This window comes from Saccostrea echinata, unplaced genomic scaffold, assembly GCF_033153115.1.
Source record: "Saccostrea echinata isolate AGI-Se365-2 ecotype Australia unplaced genomic scaffold, CSIRO_AGI_Sech_v1 ptg000016l, whole genome shotgun sequence".
Taxonomy (NCBI): Eukaryota; Metazoa; Mollusca; class Bivalvia; order Ostreida; family Ostreidae; genus Saccostrea; species Saccostrea echinata.
The window spans coordinates 25626953-25641596 of NW_026889765.1; the positions used below are offsets into that span (position 1 = coordinate 25626953).

At 32.7% G+C, this 14644-nt stretch overlaps 1 protein-coding gene and 1 pseudogene across 1 annotated transcript in view; one reads left to right on the forward strand and one right to left on the reverse strand.

The window, feature by feature from the left end:
- Window positions 1–14644, reverse strand: part of LOC133188593 (RRP12-like protein) — a 387635-nt gene that overhangs the window by 363189 nt on the left and 9802 nt on the right. The gene's annotated exons all lie outside the window — the stretch shown is intronic.
- On the forward strand, window positions 3507–7547 carry LOC133188254 (uncharacterized; annotated as a pseudogene).

Consider the following 14644-nt stretch of genomic DNA (forward strand, 5'->3'; position numbering starts at 1 on the left):
TCCAGGTTCTATGCCTTGTTCACAGATTTGTTTTGTTTGTAGATTTTTTTTTAGATTGACCGCTGGTCGTGATTCTCACCTTTCTCACATAATCAAATACCATGAGGGCTTTGTGATGGAATTTGACCTGTATTAGACTGTATGTACATACCAAATGAATCATTTACATGTATTAAAAATACCTTATTAAATTATTTACATTTGTAAATATGGGTGGTGAAATGGGTAACAAGTCGTTGACGCAAAACGAACAATCACTTTCTAAATGTCTACTATATGAGAAAACAAACCCGCTTTAAATAAAATCAACAGACAATGGATCATCAATGCAAAACAGATGATCACCTTTGCAAAATGAACAGTCATTGACAGAAATCACATTAGAAGGCGTGCAAAGAAAAAAAGGATATTATCTGATTTCACGCTAGGTGGCGTGCAAATCTGTAAATCATAGTAAACCCAATTATTTTGAGAATACTTCGCTGAAAATGGTGACAAACAACAACTCTACCCACTCCAAAAAAAGAAATGAAAGCGCCCATAGTGCATACTGACAAGTATTTATGATTTTAAGTAAAATGTTCTGCTTCAAAACATTTTAAGTTAATATCATTCACTTCGAAAAGAGGGTTTCATTTGTCTAAATTACGTTATTTCATAAACCAATGCAATGTATAAAGAGAGCATCTGTATTTAGTTACTTAGATAATGAAACGAGTTCAAACGTGATAGTTATTTACTTAATTACTTAATAATAATGGTGAATAGTTTTAAGAAAACATTCCCTTAGAAGGCCCGAGTAGGGGATGTTTTCCCCAAACTATTCAACAATATCGGGTTTTTTATCTTTGCTTTTAAACATAAAGCAAAGATTAAAAAAAACGATATCTTATCTTAAAAAATTCCCGACTTTGGACCCGAAAAGAATTCTTGCCCCCTTCTGTATATCCATCCTTACGGTAATATAAAATCATTTAGCCTATTCATATATTCAGCAGTGACATAATACAAAAAAAACCTTACCGAACCCCCTTTTATAAACGAATAGTGAGCATAAAACTAGTTCATGTCAATAATCCAAATCTTTTCATTGTACTGAGCAGACATTGAACTATATGGACAATTGTTTAAACCCAAAGAAAATTCAAAGAGGTTTAAGGGAAGACAGAGATAATGTTTTAAATATTTTTGTCCTGAAAGCAGAAGGAAATATTAGAATTTTGACAAGGGAGGTGGAAAGATTATTGGAACTACTTAAGTTTCAGAATGTTCCCTGATGATGCTTATCCGGTTTTAATCTGTTATAAGGACAGGAGGCAGTTTTGTGTTTAAAACACAATTTGAAATTTTAAATATCTCTAAAATGCTTTTATATTTAAATTTTTCCTGTTGCAGTTTTTTAATCATATTATACAAGCTGTCATTTCAAGTAAGGAAAGCAAAGTTGTAAATACTGGTATAAAATTATTTTGTTGTGAAAACTTTTTTAGGTGTTTCTTGTGAAGCATGTGGCAAACCATGTGTAAATGTTTGAACTTCTGGTAGCAAACCCACTAAACAAACCATAAATAAATAGAAACCATAAAAATATTATTGTGTAAAACAAAGATTTTACCTTGTCCGGTGTATATTTATTATTTGCATAAAATGCATTTGCACACACTTTCCTTTTCAACATGTTAGTATGGCTTGTTTTGATTAGAATTCAGGGTCTTGTAAATTGTAATGTTTTTAATTTCTGAACAATAGGTTTGCATTTTATCCATTGCTTATTGACGTGTAAACATTGAAAGCATAATCTTTGAATGTTTTTTTTTAAACAAACTGGCCTAGTCTCTTTCAAAATGGCTACCTGAAGCGATATTCGAGTACAAAAACTACGAGAAAATGAGGGCGGAACTTTTTTTCCGAATAAGTCTCCGCATAACCAACTTTTTATTTTATCAAAAATACTTCGAATGGCCAATTCCTTGACCTTTCTGCACTCAAAAAAGTTATTTTTCTAGTATTAAAAAATGTAACAAGGAAAAAAAATCATTTTAAAGTATTTAGATTTTACTGAATTTAAGCAGAATTGTTTAAAATATCTTATATATTCAGAAAAGAAAATAAAAGGTTTAGATATATGATGTAAATTTTTAGATATTACCAAAAATAGTGTTAACCTAAGCTTAAATTGGGGATTTTTCTCCTAGACTTTCACAATATATTTGCTATATTTGTCACAATGTGATGATAGAATTCGTGACAGTTAATTTAATAAATAATCTGGGAACAGCATAAATCATTTCAAGGCACACAATGTGTGCAACCTACATGGAAAAATAGGAATCCAAACTTTACAGTTTTGTTTATACTTGAAAGAGAAATATTGAATAATTTTTACTTTTAAAAAACATTCCGCCACAAAATATAGTTTCTCACTTAATGCTTTTGATATATAATTTAATCGTAAGATTTTAACTGAATATAGTTTAATTGGCATTGTAAAAATCCGAATTTATTATAAGAACTAAAATATTATGCAAAATATATAAAATAGAGGTCCGGACAAAAATCTCCCCAGAAGCTCAGGGTCGAACCTCTTCAACAATATTCATTCATTTTCATTCCTAGTTGATAGTTGATTATCCCTTTGAACACAAATAAAAGGACCATAGAGTCTGACACATCTGTTTCATGTTTGGATATTTTACTAGAAAAAGACGTTAATGGTAACCTAACAACAACACTTTATGATAAATGTGATGGCTTGAACTTTCTATCGTCAACTTCCCTTTTTTATTTAGCAATATACCATCATCACCTGCATATGGAGTTTATGTCTCGTTGATTCGATACGCATGCGCAAGAGCATGCTCTACGTACGAACAATTTCTGAAACGAGGCAAGCTATTGACAAATAAGTTGATGAAACAAGGCTTTCAACAGTATCGTTTAGAGTCAACATTTTGCAAATTCTATAGTCGATACAATGACCTGTCAGAAAATAAATCTGTCATTAAGTCGAATGTTGACTGACTTTTTTCATACAAATTTTTAGGCCATTATTTTCACACTGAATTGTTTACGGATTTTCCGTTTACCCGATCATGACAAGGGATACAGGACGGTTGTGACCAGTCAGCAGGGGATACTCACTCCTCCATGGCACCTGATCCCACTTCTGTTTTCAGACATCAAACTGATTGTTCTGTTTACATTCGTATCGTTTAATTGGACTTTTGAGCATTCTCTGTATTTTACAATACATTTACGCGGAAATAATAAAAACATATCATTGATGTATACAAGTAATATACATGTAAATGAAATCCAAGGGATGTAGCCCCACTGTTTAAATACTTGTGGTATGAATTTAGAACATTAACTTCAAAAGTTGAAAATGCTGCATTATGCTCAAATACTGATGTTTTTAGAGATCTCTGTTTGCTCCGCTCCCGAACATTTCGCAGACGATATTCGATGGATTCATTGATGTTTAATGAAATTTGTTTGTATTTATTATGAGCCAGTCAAGCACTGTTAGTGAAGTGCTGATGGAATTATTTTTCATCACGATTAAAATTTCATCGATAAAAAAAAAATCATCTTAGTGAAAAATATTTTCATCAGACACTTTTACATCTTCGAATGATTTGATTTTGGAAATCACTCGGAGTTTGTACCCTCGTTATTGCTCGAAGATGAGAAAGAGGAAAGTCGAGCTACAAACTTTACTGGTGATTTTCAGATTCAGACACTGAATTAGAGCTTACATCAATTGACCTAGAGGAAGCCAAATGTGTTGCAGTATTTAATACAAAAACATGTTGGTGCAGTAAATTGTATGGTTCTCCGTGTAGTATGAAAATTGAATTCAATCACATGCTCGAAAACATACAGACAACAGTGTCAAGAAATATCAAGTGAGGAACTGGATTTATCAACACACAGAAAATTTAGTAGATCTACATATTGACCCCAGTCTATGAGTAAAAGGCAAAAAACAAAGAAACGAGGAAGAGTAGTACAGAAGTATTTTTTTGCGGGACAGCAGGTCTATCGGGGTACTTTTCTTTTCTGCCATGGTATTGGAAAAGAACATGTTTACATAAGGCTGTTGTTTGGCCGATAGTGAATTTCAAATTAATTTGTTTAGTAATGTGTAGTAATGTTTCCTCTGTTATATTCCATAATTTATTTGCAAAACCAACGTATAATAGTAACGTGACCAGGGGTATCTGAAGAGTCTCTCTGAAGGTGTCCAAGAAGGTTATGACGATTTATTACATGTATTAGAACATAACCCACATATTCCTTCAATCAAATGTTTCCAATTCTCATGATGAATCGATTCTTCATGGTGAAGAATAGTTCTATTTTTGAAATATTGAACGGTGTTTGATTGGTTCACTTAAAGTAGACCGATACTCGCACTACATTTCCAGAAAAAATACAGTCGCCGTCATGTATATCAGCGTTGTCTCTGAAGATCGATTTAAAGCACGATTTTCTTTTTTTTGGGGGGGGGGGTGTCAGGAGGAGCGAGAGTGTTGCTAATTTTCTTCAGTAAGGAAAATGTTCCCGATGGTACTTTTATGTGACGTTAGAGCGATGTCAACTCCTGTGGCTACGGCCTTATCATTAACCCATAATTATATAAATAAAAATTAAAAAGATTCTTGGTACAATGATATTCATTGCCTCAGTAGCTTTAATATCCTCACCATCCCAGTCTCCCAGTAAACCAAGAACAACTTCATTTAACTCCATGCTAACCTGAATGGTTTGGAGGTCCATTTTGAAACTGCGCGTGTTCGATATTGTGTGTGTGTGTTTTCGATATGTATTTATATATAGAATGAGCGGCCAATTCAGGCATGAAACTACATGTATTATGACACAATCATGGGAGGACTTTATTTTTGAATCATTGATTTGAATGGCTGGGGTTCTGTTATAAGTCAGTAAGATCATATTAAGAGAAATCTTCTCCATGAAGAATGGGCTCTGCTCTGCTCCCCCCATTCTTCATGACGAAGATATCTCTTAATATGATCTTCCTATTACCTAAACAATTCAATGTGAGAAACCGAATAAAGATCAACAGTAAATCATCGATGAACATAGAAAAGGGCTTACATATACAGTGCGTTTACAAATAGCAAAAAGATCAATACGCAAAAAAAAAACATACCGATTTCAAAGTATTTGATTTAGATTTAGGTTTCAGAAACAGAAAGTTGAAGACTCTCTTATTTTGCATGGCTAAAAGAATTTTTGAAATATAACTGTACATTCAAAATTGATGCTAACAGTATAAACTATGTATATAATAAACAGGCAATGCATTATTTAACCTGTATAAGTATATATAAGGAATCAATAAAAATAGGAATTCCATGCACTTGTATAATATATTTTATCTACAGAAATTGGATGCAACATTTAATTTATAGAAAATAGATGCAACATTTTTCTACTATCAAACTTCTTTTTTATACACAATGTTTATGCTAAAGATTTTTCATTTCAATCCAATTCTGTGCCCATTGCTTCAAGAATAAAGTCCTGGTAGTCAGTTATCGTGTGGAACTTATCTTCAAAATGCCGTTGAAACCCCAGGTACCAAAATATGTACATCAACCAATAGTTCTTGATCATACGTTGCACTGATAATACTAACCAGTAACTGGGGGGTAAATGACAGTTTCATCAAAGGATACTAGTATCTACAGATAATATCTCTTATGGTTCTTTTTTGTATGCTGTTTAACGTCCCTCTCGAGAATTTTTCACTCATATGGAGACGCCACCACTTGCCGGTGGAGAGCTGCAAATTTTGTCCTATACTCGGCACTTACGGCCACTGAGCAGTGAGGGATCTTTTTCGTGCCAGCACCTACTGCGACACGGAACCTCGATTTATACGGTCTCATCCGAAGGACCGGTCTCCACGTCCCACAGTGGGATTCGAACCCGCGACGTACATTGTAAGGATCAACTCCTTACTTCGCGACTCTAGAGCAGACGCTCTAACCACTACGCCACGGGGGCGACAATATTATCTTAGTTTATATGATATATTATAAATATCCTGATTTTATAGAGATTCTGTTTGTTTCATTTGATGGCAAACGTTTTGAGTATAAGACCTTGGTTTGGCTTATTCGTAACCGACTCTCCATATATAGGAACACATCATGTTCATTAGCTCCATCAATTACTCTTGCACAAAATGTAGAGAGTGAGAAAGTATACAGTTAAGTTCGTTACTACAGTGTCCCAGGGATGACCATACAGGAAATCTCCCCTGACATCTGAGGTGCTACTCCAGTCGCAGATTACAAGCTTAAGGTTTTCGCAACACCAAAGATACGCGTTGGATTACACATTTATCTACAATATCCAGATGTGAAACAGAAAATATTGCTTTTTTCGCTATTTCACCACTAAGGAGAGATAAACAGTCACCCTTTTGTCAGTTTGAGTTAGGGACTTCCAAAAATATCTGGTTCAATAACCACAATTGGCTCAAACATTGATAAGTACTCTGATCATTTATGCAATTACTTTAAGATTGATTTAGATACAGACTGCATCCTATTCAATATCTTTCAAAATTCAAATTCACACATAACTTGAAAAGAAATGGCTACTGATTGCATTGGGTTTTGGTTACTGAAAAAAGGATGTAAGTTTAACCTTTGACCTTGCAAAATGAGCCAAATTAAGGTTGTCCAACCCGCAGGTTCTGAATAATTGAATATGTTTACAAGAATGTCTCTGAATTCTCAAATTCATTTTCTTACTGAAAATTGATCAACAAATATATTTTAGGATAAAAAGCTTATCCAGATAATCCATCATAATTGCAAATGAACAAATTTATTGATATCTTAGTGCGTGTTGCATTGCGTACCACAACCATATTCCAGTATAATGTTGCTGTACATATAAGTAATAAATGATCAAAGTATGGTTTTGGTACTCAATGCAACACGCGGTATACTATAGCTAGAAGGGTAAACAACATAACCCTCAAACATTTTGCCATATACTCAATGTTAAATCGATTGAGGGTACCATAGTTCCATCGTTCATTCCAATATTATCCTAAAATTTCCTCGGAAAAAAAATACACAGCACCAAACTGGAAATGTTGAAATTGTAGACAATTCAATTTCATTTTTCGCAAAAAAAACATGGGCGGAAATACAGCCCTATCGAAACCTCTTCTTTAAGCTTTAAACGACATAGCTTATTCTCTTGATAAAGATGATCTCAAGCCAAGGATTCATGGAAACACTGGAAATACCTAAACATGCACTCAGTGTAATTGATGTAAAGCATATTTGTCAGTTCTTGGAGGAATATACCTTGAAAAATGGACTCCCACTGCCAGGCAGAGAGCCGAACCGTACTCAAATCAAAGCAACAAAGTCCTTTTGTTGCTTAATTCTGATAAGACAAAGTCTGATGTTTGGGAACTTTATAATCAAGCAGCAGAAATGCAGAATTACAGAAATGTCTACATGATTTTGTTAAAAAACTCAATTTTGTAGGGCAGATCTAATTTCTAATTTTCTGATAATGCTAATTGAGCTTTAGAAAGGACATTTATAGTACTTATCACTGATGATCTAACATAAAGGCATAGCAATCTTAAAGCATTGTTTTAAAATGTGATAGACTCAACTGGGAGTTTCTATCTAAAATTGAAATCAAGCATGTTCTATTTTCTCAAAATGGAAGCGAGCAAGCAAGTCTCACGTATGTTAGGAATTCTATTCCCTGTAACGTTACTTCCTGTATCTATAAGTAAAAAAATCTGATTTTTTTAGGAGGTGTACGCTCCCTTATTATACATGCAAATTCAATCTAATTTGAGAAATACATTCTTCAAAGTATTTCCTACAAAAACGCAGTGACCGCGTTTTTGTACCATTGATACTTTTTTGTGTTATAAGATTCCAATCGTAAAAGAAGGGATGGGTGTGTGGGAAAATTTTATAAATTAAAAATCATTTAGGAAAATTATTTTGAAGACTGTATATTGTCTATGATAAATTATAGAAGATGTACTGTAAGTTTCATGTCAAGCCGAGCAGAACTTCCGCTTTTATGAGTCTTTGAAAATTGTCTATGGGAGTTTATATGATAAATTGAAATCACGCATTGTTCCATTTTCTCGAAAAAGGAAACAAATACTTGTAATTATATCTAAGATGAATAATCACATAAGTATTGTCTGTAGGTGAGTAGGTCATGAAAACAAAATTCTGAAAAATAAGGGATTTTTAAGGATCAGTAGAAAAAAGAGTTCCAAAGGATTAAAATACAGTAATTTTAGTATAATTGCAAAAATAGCCATGTGAGAGTTATCCCCCTTTGCATAGTTGTTAACATTTATATATATTCTATCGGTTTTTTTGTTTTTGTTTTTTTTTTTTTTTTAAATTATACCCGCGGTATTTTTTATAATACCGCTGATATGCTTTTTTTTTAATATATAAAACGTTTATTCAACATTATTTTTTTGGAATTTCCACATGGAATACATTTTAAAATGTGCTAGAAGTTATCAATTTATGAAAGAAGACAAATATAATGATACCTTGGACCCGGGAGGGGGGATTCCTGTCCGCAATTAAGCACCTATGGTCAAAAACTTGCTTTCGATGCCGATGGAATTCTCGTGGCGGCGCCCTACACTACATGTTTCTTTGAGAATGGAAGTGTGATACAGCTATGTGGACATTTGTTTTAAGAGATGAAATTATACAAAACTTATCAATATTATTTCAATTCGGTGTGATGATGAGTTGAAAGAAACACATTTTTGAGATACAAGACATGGAACTATTGCGGAAAACCAGACTTCTTACATGGACTTGAATAAAATTTGTCTCTGAAAACATATGATCTAGAATTAAACTTGCCTTGTATTTTTTGAAAACTCTCAGAATTACATACAAACAAAATATAAATAAAAAATAGGAAGTTAATGGGTCAAAAAACTATGCTAATTTTTATGGATAAACTAGGAAAAGTTCGGCATAATTTGCTGACGATTTAGAAGGATATATCCTTGACTATCTTATTGTAGACACAGTGCAGTATTCAGTCATAAAGTAACGGCCCTTCCAAGGTTCTTTCTTTATGATGAAGATAGTTAAAGTTTATAGTCCACTTAAATATCTATCCTACATTTTAACAGTACCTTGACCGTCCTCTTTTTCGATTTAAATTGTCATTTCTTTTGTGGTCTTGGGCTAGATTAATTGCAGACACATGACTGCTAATGTAACACAATTGATATCAGCACCAGTGTTTTATACTTAGTGTACTAGTGCATTTAAATAAATAGACAAGCTAGTGTATATAGGGCACAATAATCCCTATGCTTGTCTTAAGAATAATGTATTAATTTATTAATGATAAATTAGACAAGCAAGTGTTTATAGGGCATAATAATCCCTATGCTTGTCTAAGGAATCTGTAGATTCCAGTTAATTCTAAAAATATTCATGATGTATGTATTGATACTATTTTACTATTGTGTCTCTCTTAATTTAATTTATAGGTCAATACTGTACATTGTGAAATAAATTATTAGATAATAATTTAGTAGGTCAAATCTTGGACTAAATTGCAAAATGACTTTCTTATATAATTCTTGGAGAAGAATGACCAATTTCCTTCCATACCTAGGAATCAGGATAAAAACAAACAAACATATTCTAGTTTCTGGATGGAGGACAATTAACTTTAATTATTAAAAGTCAACCCCAAATTGAATCGTACCAAGTAATTATAAACATTACTATGGACATGAAAATTGACTTTCCATTTTCACCAATTTCAACAAAAGAAATGACCAATATGGATAATTATTTTTGGATGTGAAATTATAACTTTCAATTATCAAGAGAGATTTATTCATTTATTTTCAATATTACCTACATGAAAAACGAAAGCCGCATTCAAATTTCAAAAAGACCGGAACAATGGACAAACATCTCCGGTATAAAAAGGAGGAACCGAGAGAGACCACAGAGACCGCGACTGAGAGACTGAGAGACTCTTTGGAGATCGTTACTTCTCCGGACATTCCTCCCCTGCACTGGATTGATATTGACACTTTTGATAAGTTTGGCGAAAAGATTTTACTTTTAATTTAAATTGACTAAAAGACTTTACTTTTAAATTATTACTTTTTATTTTTAAAGTTCATAACAAACTATACGATCACTTTTGAATTGATGACTTGTATGTAGCATAATAAATTTAGTAGAGAGTTTAATGATCTTGTCTTCATTCTAGCTCTACTCCGTTACACTAACTCGAATAGGTTTTTACACGCTTTATTAAACCAAATATCACCCAGTATGTTTGAATGATTATGTAATCACTTAAACTATTCATAGTAATGGATAGATGGAACAAGATTCGTTTTTTTTTCTGAGTACATGAAAATCAAAAGTTGGCGCAATTTGGTGTAATTTCCCAAACTTTAATGATGACCTTAAAATTTTCAAGTATATCCAGCAAATAAAACATTTATTCTATTTTTTAAAAGTTCTACTTTTTTCAATTTGTGAACTGATTTGTAGAACCCTGTACATAAATCTCCAATCAAAATAAAACCTGACGATGAGAAGCTGACAAAGTGTTGCTTTGATGCTCTTTAGAGTTTCTCGCCTGGATTCATTATACTGAAGGTATTCTGTGTGGTAGTTGTAATATAGACAATGTTCAAACTCCTTTATACACCATGCATTAGGAGCTTTAATTTGACAAAGTTTATCTTTACATTCTTGAAAAGCAAGCATTCTGAGGAAGTGCATATCAAAAGATCTATCAAGAGATCCTTCCCTCCCCCTCCCTAAAAAAAATCAATCTTTAATTATACATGTACATGTATTGTCCTGATGGTGACCCGTGGTTTCACCAAAATGAATATCTAAATACCTGACATCTTACTGGTCTTAAGAAAATTGTAATGGACAACTAAAGAGCTGCTAAATATACCATTCATACCAAAAAGGGCAGTTTTACGTCATAGTAAAATTTTGCATGGTTTGAAATTTCAATTAATTTTTTAAATCTTTTACATCGAAAGCAGCGTAAATAATTATGAATCAAGAGGAAACTTTATGATTGATTTTAGCTTGGTTGTCTTTTCCGTTTGCCCTATTCACAGATCTATTGAGTGTAGATTTTTTGAGATCGATCACTGTTCGTTATCTTCACCTTTTTCATGTTACTTTCACAAAACTGTAACCAGAGTAAACCTTTCGAACCCTTGATTGGAGTTGAGTCAAACATTAAAAGTTGATGTCCTTGACATCAGTTGGGTCATGATCTAAGTAAAACTCAAGATTATTTTAAGGATCGAGGTCATTCGGCCATTAGATTGTGTCCTGTCTATAAAGCTGGGACTCTTAGCTGAAATTTATTCAAATTTTTAGTATATTACTGCCCATGAACCATCAAAGTGTCCTGTTTTTGACTCAAGGTCATATCCATAATGTCAGGGTCGCTGGGTAATGGTGGTACAAGTCTAAGTAAGTCAATCACTTAACCATAGAATAAAATATATTCAATTCCATATATATTGTTAACCATTAATTGCTCTAAATATGTTTAGATGTAAATTCAAAACCATGTAAGTCCACAACATCGTATATGGTTGTAATGGTCAGGGTAAATTACGTCTTTCCGCGACCATTGTTGGGGGTGTTGGTAAAACGGAGAACGGAAGGAAATAGGATTTTTTTTTTTTTAATAAATGAACTTGGCACTGATATAAAATCAACAGGAACCTGTATTTTGTATGTAATAGTTTATATCTAATTAAGTGTAATCAATACATTGTGATTTATTCATTTATTTTTTTCCTTCTCATAACTAGCGTATACATTCCATATAGCCAATAAAATATGGTTTAAAGTTTGTATATTTTTTTTATAAAAAATGTAAACAAAAAAAATCAAGTTAAATCGATATTCCAATATTACGTAATTTAAAGGTAATTTTTACGTTATCAAAATTGACACCAACAGGATGAGCAACGTAATACTATTCCAGAACGCAGGAATATTTACCTTCCGAAACGAAGCTATTTTGAACAGGAAGTTGCGTGAACAAGTTTTTATATTCATATTTGCATTATGATTTTTTTTTTCGTCTCTATAATTAAACGATTATAAGAGTTCAGCTCCAAGAAGTACATTCTGTACTATTTGATTTTTATTACAAACAATCATAAACCATAAAACTAATATCATCATTTCATGCAAAGTTTTTTTTTTTTTTTTTTTTTTTTTTTTGCAAATCCTAGATTAAAGCATGCTACCGCTTTTCAGTACTTTCAGTACTTTAATTTTTAATTGTGTTTATTTCATATTTTGGCCTCCTTACACCTTATTAACTAAGCAATAGTTATTAAGCATCATTAGAGGAATTCATTTCTCAAATTTCAGGAAAATGTAACACCTTTCACTTACTCAATCTTTACCTTAACAGTGAAAACTAGAATTTATAACTGCAAAACATGGTTTATGATCTGAAATATTAACTTACCAAATGCAAAACTATGTTTCAATCATTTTTGTGTCTCCTGCAGAGCAGAGCAACACTTAGGGATCACTTTGCCCGGCGTCTGTCTGGCTGTCCGTCCGTCTGTCACACCATATATCTTGGGAACCGTTAAAGATAGGGATTTGATATTTGGCTCGCTTGGAAGAATGGCTTTTGTAAAATACCAAGGTTACTGACCTCGTGACCCTCGAGCTGTCCTTTGACTTATTTTTCAAAATTCACCTTAGTGCCGATAATCACATTCTTTGCATTTTTAGAGGTAATTTTGTGCTGTTTGGCAAGTGCACTCTTGTCATAGGACATGTTGAAAAATATCAGCGTTACAGTCCTACTGACCTTGACCTTTGGCCTTTGGCCTTTTTTTTTAAGAATACTCTGAACCTTTGTAATGTTTTATGATGAGAAGTATGGATTTATTAACTAACATTTATAAACAATTTTTTTTTCCCAAATGACATTTTCTTTCAAATGTGTTCATAATTTTAAAAAAAAAATTAAAAAATTGAAATTTAAGTGCATTTTGTCAGCAATTGGACATCACTCGGCCCATTCCGTCAACCAAGATAGAACATCGGTTTTTCTCGACTTCACGGAAAAGGCCAAGTGATGTTCTCGACTTGACAGTACACGCCAAGTGATTTTTCTATTGTTCCATTAGTTGCCTTTCAAAAAATAAAACGGGAGTGGTATATCAACTTTTGATCCTGAATCGCAAGAATTGTTGAAAACTATGTAAAAAAAATTGTTTCTATATAATAAAATTTTCTAGACTTGACGGAAAAGACCGATGTTTTCGACTTGACGGAAAAACTTGTTTGATGTTCAGATTGTTCCGTTAGGCCACACCAAGTTTTTTTTCTCTGTTTAGCGTCACCCATCTTTCAAAAATCTACCTACCTATTCGTAAAAAACACACAAGCTAAAAAAATAAAACACAGACTTTAGAGTCGTAAAAATGACGTCATCCAAAGGATTTGATTTCAATAATTAATTTATCTTAGTAGAAAGATCTATTCTTTAGCAAAATCAATGTATTAAATGCTTAAAATACACCTAATATGACATATTGTAGACAGATATTTAGAGAAATTGACAGAATTCAAAGATTTAATTCGACCAAAATAATCAATGTCAGGACTACTGAAATTGTTTGTTTATTCTGATATTGGGTGTCAAAAACCAAGGCGCACGCAGACGCTAAACAGAAAAAAAGCTTAGAATGGCCTTAGTTCAGGATCGGTATACTAACTTTGGCTCCTGAATCTTGGAGATTGTTGAAAAAACTAGGGTGGATGATTTTTTTTTTTTAAATAAATTCAATTTGATTATTCATGATAACTTGAATTTATATTGATTGTGATTTTGATGATAAAAATTATTTATCGCTGTCATAATATCCGTGGATTTTTTTTCTGCTTTAACTACAGGCACTTAGTATCAGGGGGCCTTCCCCATTTTTCCCCAAATATAACCTTTTACTATTGAAAGTGTTCATTGAAAGGCTGGTTACCCCCCCCCCTTTTATTTGGAAAAGTTAAATAGTGGTTATTTGGTAATGTATCAATAAAGTTTGGTTGTGAAAGAGAGTGGATCTACCCCCGCGCCCCTCCACCTCGAAATAAATTTTCGAGTTTGGACATTTTTTTGTTTTGGTCAAAGTTTTTTCAGGTAAGTTGTCAATTTTTCTTCTGGCTGTCCTCTTTCAAAAACGATACAACGTCCCTGAACTATAATGATAACATATTAATTTAAAAAAATAGATGAGTTTATGGAAGAAAGACAACAATGTTTGCCAAGATTGTTCCACAGGGGAAGGGCGAGAACTCGTACAAATAGCTTTACATCACGCCTCTTGTGAGCGGGAAAGGTAGTATCATATAATGCATTCTCAACCTAAGATTCCCTCTTTCTGATTACACTCAGCCTACGGGATAGTCGATTTTGGCATGAAGAAATTTTAAATAATAAAGTCAATAAGTATATAGAAGTTTTTGTGTTGTCGTCTTTTCTTCGATAATGCTAGTAAAATATTTAAATATTATACTTAAATATTATA